This window comes from Microcaecilia unicolor, chromosome 1, assembly GCF_901765095.1.
Source record: "Microcaecilia unicolor chromosome 1, aMicUni1.1, whole genome shotgun sequence".
Classification (NCBI taxonomy): Eukaryota; Metazoa; Chordata; class Amphibia; order Gymnophiona; family Siphonopidae; genus Microcaecilia; species Microcaecilia unicolor.
In genome coordinates, this window is record NC_044031.1 from 390,555,827 (window position 1) to 390,568,128 (window position 12,302).

At 46.5% G+C, this 12,302-nt stretch overlaps 1 protein-coding gene across 2 annotated transcripts in view; it reads right to left on the reverse strand.

The window, feature by feature from the left end:
• RIPK1 (receptor interacting serine/threonine kinase 1) overlaps positions 1-12,302 on the reverse strand; it is a 273,536-nt gene that overhangs the window by 260,853 nt on the left and 381 nt on the right. The gene's annotated exons all lie outside the window — the stretch shown is intronic.

A 12,302-nucleotide genomic window follows, 5' to 3' on the forward strand; every position in this document is an offset into this window, starting at 1 on the left:
AAAGATCTGTTTTCAGTAGCCTTGCATGACTGAAGGAGGGTTTCAGGGGTGGCCCCTCTAGACGGGGTCTAGGTCCTTGCAGGATGGGGTCAATTGGCCTTTTCTGGTTTCCCTACGCCACCTTTCTCCATCTCTGGAGGTCTAGTCTTGCTCCAATGTTGAGCCTTGATCCTGGAGGCGTCATGGCCAGCTCCGTCTATAGGTCGGGCCTGGCTCTAGTTTGGGATGTGGCGCCGGGCTCCCTCAGGCCATCGCGCTTTGCACCCTCTCTGCACATCGAGTCTTGCTCAGTTTCTGGCTGTTGAGCCTTGATTTGTCTCTGGGGGTCGAGACTTCTGCTGTCTGTCCAGGTGAGGACTGACTCCGGGGGCGCAGGGCTCCATATCTGGGTATTGGTAGTGGCCCTGTCTCTGGCGGTCAGGACTTGTCCAGTCTCCAGTTGGTGGCCTTGCTCCATTACCGGGTTTTGTTCTGGTTTTGGCTGCAGAACTGTGCGCCATCTTGGGATGCTGGGTCTTGCTCCTTCTCTGGATATAGAGTCTTGCTCCATCATCATTGAAAGTCAGGACTGGCTCCGTCTGCTGGAGTCATGCCACGCTCCATTTTCGGATATCGTCCAGAGGTCAGTCTATGGTTTCCGTGCCTTTCTCGATTCCTGGAGCCCGGCCTTTCGCCGTAGCTCGTTATAGTGTTGGCTACCATTTTGGAATGTGGCACTTTGCTCCGTTTCTGGGAGTCAAGAATGGCTACACCTCAGGTTGTGGAGCTTTACCCTGTATCTGGCGGTCTAACCTTCCTCCGTCTCCAACTGCTGAGACAACTCTGGCTCTGCTGGTCGAGCCTTGCCTTGCCTCTGGCTGTCGAGACTGGTGCCATCTCTGACTTTAACACCTGGCTCCTTCTCTGTCTGGTGGGCTTGGCTCCAGCTCAGGCTTTCCCGCTGGTGGCGGAGCTGGGGGCCATCGCTGGATGTCAACCCTTGCTCTCTCTCTCTTGGATTGTCAGGCCTTGGTCTTCTCCCTGGAAGTCATGTTGTGGGCCGGCTCTGCTGGCAAGCCTTGCTTCTTCGCTGGCGGGCAAGCCTGTTCTTTGTCACTGGCTTTCAAGTCTTGATCCATATCCGCTTAGCCTGTCGTGCTTTCAGGTGGTTGAGCATTGCTCCGGCTCTGGGTACTGGGTCTTGCCTGGTAGATGGCAAGTGCGGCGGCTGCCCCCGTCAGTTGGGTTTAGCTCCATTATTGACTCTCGAGTCTTGTCAAGCCTTAATCCATTACTGGCTGCCGAGGTGGGCTCCGTTATGGCTGACACAGTTGATCCAACACTAGTTGCTGGACTGCTCCCATTGTTGGGGCTCCAGCTTGATCGGGAGGTCGAGCCTTGATTCATCTTTGGGTGTCGAACTTCCTCGTCCTTGGGCCTTCTTGGTTGAGACTACAACATTGCCTGTCAGATATTGCTTTTTATGCCTCTGGTCAGTGCCGCTTCCCTTAGTTCTGAAAGGCATTTTTTGAGAGGCCTGGTTTTGAGAAGTCTTGCCCCTCATCCTGCCTCTGCTTTTGGAGTCTGGCACCGGCAATGCCTATCGAGGTTGGTTATGGCTTTGTGGTTCCACCCCACTTAGGGGACTGTTTTGGTACATCCCATTCATCTCTGGATTGATCTGTGGGACGCTATGGAAGGTAAAATTAATCCTTAACTGATTTTTTTCTTTCCATTAGTCCCAACAGATTAATCCAGAGGCCTGCCCTTTATTGTTCTTGTCTAAAACATGCTGTCTGGGTTTATTTCATTTTTCCAGATCCAATTTGGATTGTACCACAGGAATTACTTTATCTCGAGGATGCAGTTCTGTGCAAGGATGGTATGGGAGGAAGGCCGCGGTCATTGAAGACAGAGCCACTGGATCTCTCCCTGGTTGTCAGAGAAGCAGGAGTATACTTCATAGACTCATGGTCTCCTTACTGCTTTGGTACTGAACATACTGAAAGTGAGGCTGCTGCACAGTTTCCTTTATGGCAGAACTCTGGTGTTCTCTCTATCTCCACTTGCTGGTAGAAGGACATAACCCACTTGCCTCTGGATTGATCTGTAGGACTAATGGAAAGAAAATCATCATCAGGTAAGGACTAATTTTACCTTCCTCACTATTCTGAGGTCTCAGTTATAGCTCCCACCTTAGCTTCGGCTTTTTAGGTGCCCAAGCTGGGCACTCGCAAACCCTTTCAGCGGGTTCCATAAGAAAAACTCAAAGAAAACTTCACTTCACAGTTCATAGATCAGTACTTCGTTTAGATACTGTGTCGAGTGCTCTAAACTTCAAGAGAAAAAGCCAAAGCTATTATTACTAATATATCTCCTACAGGGAACACCTCCTTCCCAAAAGAGTAAAAGGAACCAGACTTATTTTCAGCAAAACATCAAAATCCCCTTGCCTCTATGTTCAGGATGCACTGGGGTGACCAGTCCTTCACACCACTGCACTAGGCCACTCTGTGGTACAGCTGGAACGTGCATCAGTCTTGTTCATCTTTCTTGTAGAGTGAAATTTTTTTTACTGCGGTTTGACTCCTCCGAGACCTTTCTTTGAGCCTTTGTGTTCACTGCCTACATAAACTGCTGTCCGCTGCCCTTCCAGTCCAGACCTCCTATGGTCTAGCAAGCTGTCTCGTCTTCTCATTCTGCTTCTTATATATTAAGCCTACTGTCATGATCCCATGCTTTGAACAAACAGTCACAGACTCTAGAACGTGAGCCCTTGGCCTACTGTCAACGAGCAACAGCAGGAGGCAAAATCCCCCAACCAAGACTGGACTAACAGGACTGGAGCTGTATACAGGTCAGGCTGGAACAGACAGACTGGAACAACAGGAGACTGGAACGGACTTGGCTTGGCTGGACCGGAACCGGATTCTGGAACAAGCTTGGCTTGACTGGACCGGAACCAAATGCTGGCACGGACTTGGCTTGACCAGACCGGAACCAAATGCTGGACTGGACTGGGATTCAGGATACTCAAAAACAAGATTCAGGATTTTCAAACAAGCTTGGCAGGAACAGAAGCTAAAAGCAAACAGAGCAGAGACAAACAGGAAGGGGACTGGAGCTGAAGGCAGAGGGGACTAGAGCAAGCAAGACAGACTAGGCAGAACTCAAGTTGACCCACACAGACAAACAACAGAACTAAGGCTGAAGCTAAAGGTAGAGGAGACTAGAACAGTAAGGCAGACTAGCAGGACACAAAACAAACAAACAAACAAACAAACAGAGAAGAACAGAAACAGAAGTGCACACAGGCACCCTAAACAGAAGTGCCCATGGGCACACAGGCTATGAACAAAGCAACAAGAATCAAGGCAGAAGTGCCCAAAAGCACACAGACTAAGAACAAGGCAGAAGTGCTCACAAGCACACAGACTAACCTGGGGACCTTTGGCATTGCAAAGGCCCTGAATGAAGGTGCACCACTTCCTTATAAACAGGACAGAGGCAGGAAATACACAGAACCCAAAGTGAGGCTTGAAACACACAGGAAGTAGAAACCCTACACACTGGACACCAAAGTGAGGCTTGGAACACACAGGACAAACACAACACTGCAGATAGAAGCCAGCTCATGAGCTGACCAGCAGAAATAAGGTGAGTCAAAGAGGAGTCACGGCCACAATAGTGAAACCTACCCATCTTAAAGGCAGCTGCTCTCCTGGCTGGAGGACTTAGCTGGCCATCAGGGAGGCTGCTCCTCTGGAATTGGCTGGTGAGTCCCTGTGAGCTCCTTAGCCTAGAGAATAACACGGGGACAAAGTCTGTCCCCGTCCCCATCCCATCACAGCATGTTCTGTCTCCATCCCTGTCCTGTCCCAGCAGGTTTTGTCCCCATCCCTGCTCCGTACCCGCAGACTGTCTCCATCCCCACAGATTCTGTCCCCGTTCCTGCGGGCTCTGTCCTCATCTGAGGAAACCTCGATCACTAAGATTTTATATTTAAATCTTTGTATTAAAGTAAAAAAAGGAATATGCTGTGTAAATGTTGTTTATAAAATCACAAATAGAAAGCAATAACAAAGAGCAACTATAATAATCTCCACCACCACCACCCTCTACCCCCAACAATAGCTGATTTCTACTACCCTAAGGAACTCTAATCCACCCTGTTAAAATGTCCAGGGTTACAAAATACAACCCATTCTGTATGCCCTAGTGGAGGAGAACTATGCCCTATGAAGCACTATTATGATTTTTTAATCTGTGGATGAATAAGCAGCCATCAACGATCTCAGGATTCAGTCTAGCTCTCCTGTCTTCCACAGTCCTTCCTGCAATAGAAAATGTCGTGCTGGTAGCAGGGATGTACAGGATCCCCCATGCAACTGTTGCCAGTTGTGGCCAGCACTTTTGCTTGTTTTTCCAAAAAATGAAACGTCAACTGTATTACTCGAACATAAATAACTGTCTAATTCTTTTAAAACTCTCTCCTCTGTTTTTGTCTTTTCAGACTATGTCCACTCAGATTTCATCCACTTGCTCTACTCTTTTTTTCATTTTTTTATCCCCTTATCAACTTTCTCTCTCCTTCTCTTATCCTCTAGCTAGCTTCTCACATTTTCCTCTCTCACTCATTTCAGTCTCCTATTCCCTTTTATCCTTCATCTACTCCCCATTACATTTCTTTCCTCTGTACTCACTATTCTCCTTAAAAACACACCCATGGCTGCTCCCACATGAATCCACCATTTCTAGCATCTTCCCTCCTTATCCCTCTAACCCAACCCTTTTAACCCAGATACCCTCTTCTGCCCCTTCCCCCTTCTGTCCAAGTCCATATCTCCCTCCCCCCTGCCATATATAGAATCTCTCCTTAAATGTTTACGTTTACAGAGATAAAATAGGTTGCTTTTATAAATAACAGAAAAATGTTATAATACTGCTCAGTACTACCTTATCCCCACTCAGCTACTTCCTCATGCCACCTAGCTGGCAAAATTTCTGGTGAGAACACTGTATGAAACATTCCGAAATAAATAATTAGATGCTGTAATAATTTTTTTTTCTTCCAAGATCTCAAATATATCAATGACTGTTAGGAGAGGAAGTAAAAATGTAAAAAAGGAGAAGGGTACCCTATAAAATATAATAGCGTCATGTCCAGGCTTGTGCAACTCAATAAGTTGCACAATTTTATGCTTGTGAGAAGCAGCTCCTAAGTCAGATACTCTCTTCCTTTTCTTATCCCTTTTAACCATCTGTACCCATCAGAGGGACCCCTTATAAACAGAAGAGCCAGGCTGGCCCAATACACCTTTTTTATGTAATTGAGCCTCTGTGGGAAATAAGGACTGTGGGCTAGATGCATCAACCAAACGTTAAAAAAATCTAAATCGTAAAAGTGCTTAACGAATTTGAAACAACAAAGAATGCACAAAAAAAACAGCTCAGAAATGTTCGGTGCGGTATTGAAAAGTACAATGTATCATCCCCGTCGTTAATTTGCCCCTTAAGCATGCGCAGATCTGAGCATGCCACAAACGTATTAAACCTACGTAGGTTGCTTACGTCAGACTGGGGAGTGCTAGATCAGAGAGCATAAAGGCTTGCAGGTCCCAGACCTAGCAGGAGAGTGCAGTTGAAGATGACTCTAAAAAGAACGACCCTCGTAAACCCCCTTTTGTAACAAAAGACCTCTTTCACTGTGATGGAACAAGAAGGGAGGGGGAAGGGGCAGCTTGTTTACAGTACTGGGAAATTGGCTTCAGGGGATAGCAGAGAGTGTTAATTTTCAAAGCTGTGGGAGAAGGAGAGAGAGACAGGATTTTTAAGCTGCAGGGAGAAGTGGGGAGCAGTGTCTGTATGATCTGCGGGGGGGGGGGGGGGGGGGGAGCCGTCCATACAGGACGCCTCTGACAAGCGCCTTTGCCCCCTCCCGATCCTTTTTTGAGGTATGTTTAGTTTTGTAGTGATGCAGGGGGGAGCGGAGAGCCATGTGTTTGTATCTCACTTTTCTTTTTAAACATGCCGGCTTGGATTTTTATGGTGCAGGGGGCAGCGGGGAGATGACAGCTCAGGCCTTAACGACAGGTCTGAGCTCACGTAAAATTTCTGACGGTAAATGATTCGTTGCAATCGTCGGTATGGTTCATGCATTCCGAATTGTCCACATTTCAATGGTAGTTTCTCGTTTGCATTCCGTTTTCGTTAGCTGCTTGCTTCGTAGGAAAAAGGCCTTTAATACATGCAATGGTTAGGAATTTCCTTCGTTAAAGGGTTGTTAGAGGGTCGTTAAGGTTTAGTGCATCTAGCCCTGTGTTTGAACTGGGTGCAATCCAGCTCCAAGTACTTCTCTTTCAGTTCCATTGTGCCGAATTTCATGTATTATTTTACCCTTTCTTTTCCAAATGCACACATTGAACGAGGTACAGGTAGTCTATGAAGATAAATACATTTTCTACAAAGAGGAAGATTCTGGAGTCCCTAGTCTGCAGGTGCAGTGCGAGGTAACACAGGTTGGGTCTGCCTATTCTTCATGTTCTCCTGTGTTTTGGAAGAAAAATATAAAAAGGGACTGTTTTCTATCTTGCTTCCTCCACCAAAAAAAAAAAAAATCACCTCCCAAGGAGTCCATCTGAAAGAAGGACTACAGTAGAGAATGACTCGGGGATAAAGTTTTTCCCCATCCCCATGGGCTCTGTCTTCTTCCCAGTGTCATTGTCTAGTCAGAAACAGGTATAAAGAGGGAATGAAACAAGACAGGAGGAGAGAGGAGAAATAACACATGAACAGTGGCTGCTGGAAACAGAATTAGAAGACAGGAAAACAGAAGAGAAACTGGGACCAATGTGATGGAAAAATAAAATGCCTAGACACAAAGGTACAAAAAAGTGTTTTTATATTTTGAATTTATTAACTGTTTATTTCTCCAAGGACGAACAGGGTTATCTGTTCTCACAAGTGGGTGACGCTGACCTGCGTTGCCCAGTCCAGGACTTATGATTTGTATAAGTAAGGCTTTGTGGAATGCGAGACACGCTCCACCTCCTTTTGGCGATTTTTTTTGTTTGTTCCCGTTTGTGGAGCTTTTTTTTTTTGTCCATTTCCTTTATCTTCTAGTTTGATGTTGCCCGGTTTTAAGTTTCCTTTCTTTTCAGTCGTCATTCAGCCGTTTTAAGACTTGACTTCGGCCGGGATTTTTCCCTTCCTTTTTGCCATCCCCTGCCCCTTTTTCGGGCAGCATTGCTTCATTTAATTTAGCTGAAGGTTTTCCTTCCATGTACACGAATGTTCCCAGTGGCTATAAGCGTTGTATCCAGTGCAATCGGATGACCTCTGGGATAGACACCCATTCTTGATGTCTTCAGTGTCTCGGGGCTGACCATAGCCTGTCTGTGTTCTCTGCCTTCGCATGAAGAAGAGGTCCCAGGTTTCCAGAGAGACTCAACGAGAGAAGATTGATTTTTGGAGCTAAGTCCGGTTCCTTGACATTGGCATCAGTGTTGAGCATCGCACCGGTATCAGGAGCATCTGTAAACATGGCTGCTTTTAGACCCTTGGACACTGAAAGCAGTGAAGTATCGAATGGGTCTCTACTTGCCTTGAGGTCTCCTGCTGTGCAGAGCACCCTGGACCATCCATTGTCAAACCAGACCCTGAGGCGATGTGTGACTTCGACATCCTCATCAGCACCGAGGAGGCTCGATGACCAAGTAGCATCGACATCAATCGTCCTCGACACATAGTGCTAGGAGCGAAGGATTCGGCACCCGAGAAGCGTCGGTGCTGGGAGGATCACTCCCCCTCCATATATGAGGTGCCGATGTGTAGGTCTCCTAGCAGCCAAGAGCCAGCTCCCATATCGACCTTGGCAGTTCTGCAGCCTGCACCTCCACCAACACCCCCGTCTTTCCGGTGTCAGCCCTCAATGAGTGCAATCGGGCCTTCCTCTGTGAGCTGTTCGATGGCCTTCTCCAATGCTGTGCATTGGCAGCGGGGGTGCTTGTGCCTACCCTGCCTCCCGTTGCAGTCCCACCTGGCCCTCAGCCTGCAGTGAGGCCTTCCACACCGACGCCACATGCGCCACTGGTGTTGACTGCCACCCAAGCCAGCACTCCTTCAACGTCATCAGAGGAAACTTTGCTGGAGGCGATGCAGGAACCAACTTCTCAATGCTGTTCTTGGGGACATGGCTCCTTCACGTCGAGGCAGGTTCGGTCTCAACACTCCCACCAGCAGGTATTGTCCGACACTGAAGAGGGGCGCTCATGGGATTCAGAGGAGGATCCAAGGTACTTTTCTTCGTATGAGTCCTATGGAATTCCCTCCGAAACCTCCCCTCCCCTTCTTTTGTCAAGGAAATGGCTGACGCTATTCCATTTCCTTTGGAAGTGGAGGACAAGCCGAGGGCCAAGATGCTTGAGGTCCTGGACTACACGTCTCCTCCTAGGGAGGCTGTGACTGTCCCTCTCCACGAGGTACTCCATGATGTCCTTGTTAAGAATTGGGAGTCCCCTCTGTCGGTCCTGGTCATTCCCAAGAAGATCAATACTATGTACCAGATCCACAGTACACCTGGTTTTGATAAGCCTCAGTTGCCTCACAATTCCATGGTGGTGAAATCCGCCCCCAAGAGAGTCAGGATTTCCAGGGACTATGTCTTGGCGCCCCCAGGCTTCAATGCTCATCTCCCAAATACAATCCTACCAGCTCTTCACGAGCTTCTACTTGAAACTCAGTGCGCAAGTGGTCGACCTGGCAGTCACTTCGCCAGTTGGTCAATCAGCAGAAGGCATGTCGAAAGTACTTGAACCAGGGGCACTTACGACACTTTTGAAGTGGCATCCAGGATCTCTGCCCAGAGTATACCAATGCACAGACTCTCATGATTGTGTGTTTCCGTCTTGGAACATTTTGTTCAGCAGAAGTTGGCGTGTGCCCCATGCCAGAGGGATAACTTTTTTGGAGAGAAGGTTGAGGTCACAGACCAAATCAAAAAAACATACTGATACCATCTCTTCTCTCTCCTGCCAGGCGCCTTCTGCATCTGCCTCTTCTGCCAGGAGGAGTCCCTATTACTATCAAAGGCATAGGTACAAACCCTCGGCTTGCCAGTCTGCTCAGGATCAGCCCAAACGCACTTGTTCATGTGAACAGTGTGCGCCAAAGATCCCTACTGCTTCCCAGGCAAAGTAAGGGACACGTTTTTGACTGGCTCTACAGAGCATAGCCACAGTAAAAGTGTCCGTCCCGGACAGCTTGCTGGTCAGGGAGAAGCTGATATTTTTTTCAAGAAAGTGGGCCCTTATAACCTCCGACCGGTGGATTCGTCAAATAGTCCGTCTCAGATATGCACTCAATTGGTATCTAAAACCTCAAATTGCCCACCGAGAGCTCATCTGTTCAGCTCTCAGCACAGGAGGGTACTTGCAGAGGAACTCTCAACCATTCTGAAGGCCCATGCGGTTGAGCCCGTTCCACCAGGGGAGGAAGGGCAGGGATTCTATTTCAGGTACTTCCTTGTGCAAAAGAAAACATGGGTGGAGGGGGGGGGGGGGGGGGAGATACATCAGACCTAAGAGCCCTGAACAAATTCCTACTCCGAGAAAAGTTCAGGATGGTTTCCCTGGGCACCCTACTCCCAATGATTCAGGAAAATGATTGGCTATGCTCTCTGGACTTAAAGGATGCATATACTCACATCTCAATACTTCCAGTCCACTAGAAGTATCTTCGATTTTGACTGGGAACACATCACTTTCAGTACCACGGGTTGCCTTTTGGCCTTGCGTCAACTCCCAGGTACAAAGTTGCATACGGACAGGAATGCAACCTGTCCGTTCCCGTGGGGAATCTAACCCGTCCCCGTGGGAATCTAGCCTGTCCCAAACGCTAGTAATCTCCTCCATCCCAGCTCCTGGCCCGCCAAGCCCATGCCGTGTCGCAGTCACCTTGACCCCCCCCCCCCCCGATAAATCCAGATTCTATAAGCAGTAAAAATACTAGTAAAAGTAACATAAATCATTTTCTTCCGTACTCTAAGACAGCAGATGTACAGATCAGCACAGAACCCAAAGCAGTCCAAATTCCAAACAAGTCAGAAACAACACAATTTATACCTAATTGTTCAACCACCCTTAGGATTCCCCTTTGGAATTAAAAACCAAAACCATGTACATGTAAGGACTGGATAAATTAAAGTTTAAAGCAAATGCCCTTAATATGTAATACTTGATGCAGTATTCACATAGCAAGCAGCCTGAGGCAACAGATTTATTTTCTACTGAACATAATTAACTTTGTATGAACTTGGCGGCCAATAGTGTTCTGAACTGGACAATGTTGGCACATTTAGACTGATGCTGGATGAAGGTTATGCATGAAGAAAGCTCTTCTTTAATTATTCAATAACTTTCTGTGAAAAAGAAGTAATAAAAAAAGGCAAATGCATTTTTATAATATACCACTGCAATTGATAAAACAAAAGGATCAAGTTCCCAAATGCCATATTTTTCTTTTGTTGTAGACACAGGGGGAAAAAAAGATTTTAAATGATCCTAGGTTTCAACTTAATTCATGTTTAATGTGGGATATAAATGTCACAAATAAGTAACTAGATAGATAGAAACTCTGAATGTTGAGCATCTGATTCTCATAAAGTGTTGCATGTTTTAGTGGCCCTTTACCAGGAGAAAAAAAAAATCTCTGCACGAATTAGGGTGTCCCTTTAACCAGCCCCTCCAAATAACACACTGATTACGATTTATAACAAATTACTACGCTACCTATGAAAAAGTTATTCCGTCATTATACTTCTGTACACCCGTACGCTGGAAAAGCCAGCGTGTTTAAAAATATAAGGGAGATTAAACAAAAATGCCACCAACAAAGAACGACAACATGGATGCATCAGCTCATAGGTTCGTTCGCTTGAATGTACGACAATGACAGCGGCACGAGCCAGACTCACCCTTTTACCTTCCTGACTCCATCCATCCACCTCCCCTCCGACCCTGGGTGCCCACCCGGCACATAGCTCGAGGTAGCCTGGTGGTCTAATGGCTTCTTCATGGCAAGAAGGATCCCCACTCTTTCTTGCCTGGTACCGGGGTGCAGATCCTCTCCTTTCTGCTTTTTTAACATGACTGTCGATATTTCCAGCGGCAGCCTCGCAAGGCTTCCGTGGAAGTCTCGCAAGGCCGCTGCTGGAAGTCTCGGCAGCCATGTTAAAAGAGTAGAGAGGAGAGGATCAGCGCCGCAGCAGCGCCACAGAAGCTATTAGACCACCCGGGTAACTCAAGGTATGTGCCCGGAGGGCACCCTATGCTCAGGGGAGGGAAGGCATTTTCGCGGGGATCCTAGGTCCATCCCCACGGGATCCCCGCAGACATGGAGTTACCCACTGGAATCCTGCTATCCCAATTCCCATACAGCCCTCTTTTGGAAGCCTTCTGCTGCAATTTTAGTGACATGTTTAGTTTATTGGTCCATTTGCTACAGTACCTTTCACAATGCTCCTTTTCTGAAATCACTGAAGAGGAAACTATACATCTTCTTTCCTCCTCGAAACTACCTACCTGTTCCTCTGATCCTATTCCCACACATCTACTTAACACTATCTCTCCTACTGTCATCCCGTTTATCTGTCATATCCGTAGTACAAAAAAAACAGAAGAAACCAGTCTTCGCAAGGAAATCAACAAGAAACAAAACAGCGAAGATGACTAACAAAAACAAAAAATATATATTAAAAACGTCAAAATTTGAAATTAATCATAAAATATGTATTAAAAAAAATAAATTCATCAAAATCAAAAATTACATAGAAAAGACGACACTTTGGATGTAAAAATGAAGAATCAACTTTATTAGCCAAACGGTAGCAGGGAGAAAGGGACTCGACACAGCTGTGTTTCGGCCGTACTGGCCTGCGTCAGGAGTCTTCTCTGCCGTATGTTGATTATTAATTCTATCCAAATGTGAAAACAATATGTGTGTCTTACCAATAAATTGAAGCTACAGCGCTCCATTACACTCGAAACAGAGTTGAGCGGAGAAAATTGGAGCAGCGTCTCTGATCTGTGCTATCAAACCGAACTAGTATTTTTTACAAGTCCCATTCCCTTTAGGCTCCTGCCAGGCCATAAAATTATGCTTATATTCCCAATCTTGCACAAATAGCTGCTTAAGAATAGTCAAATAGTAGCCTAGACTCGTAAAACCAAAGAAATAACCTTACAGTAAACAAAAAAAAATTACAGTAAAAAAACCTGAAAAGGCAGCTTTTAACTTTTTCCTAAAATATTACTTGGTACCTGTTA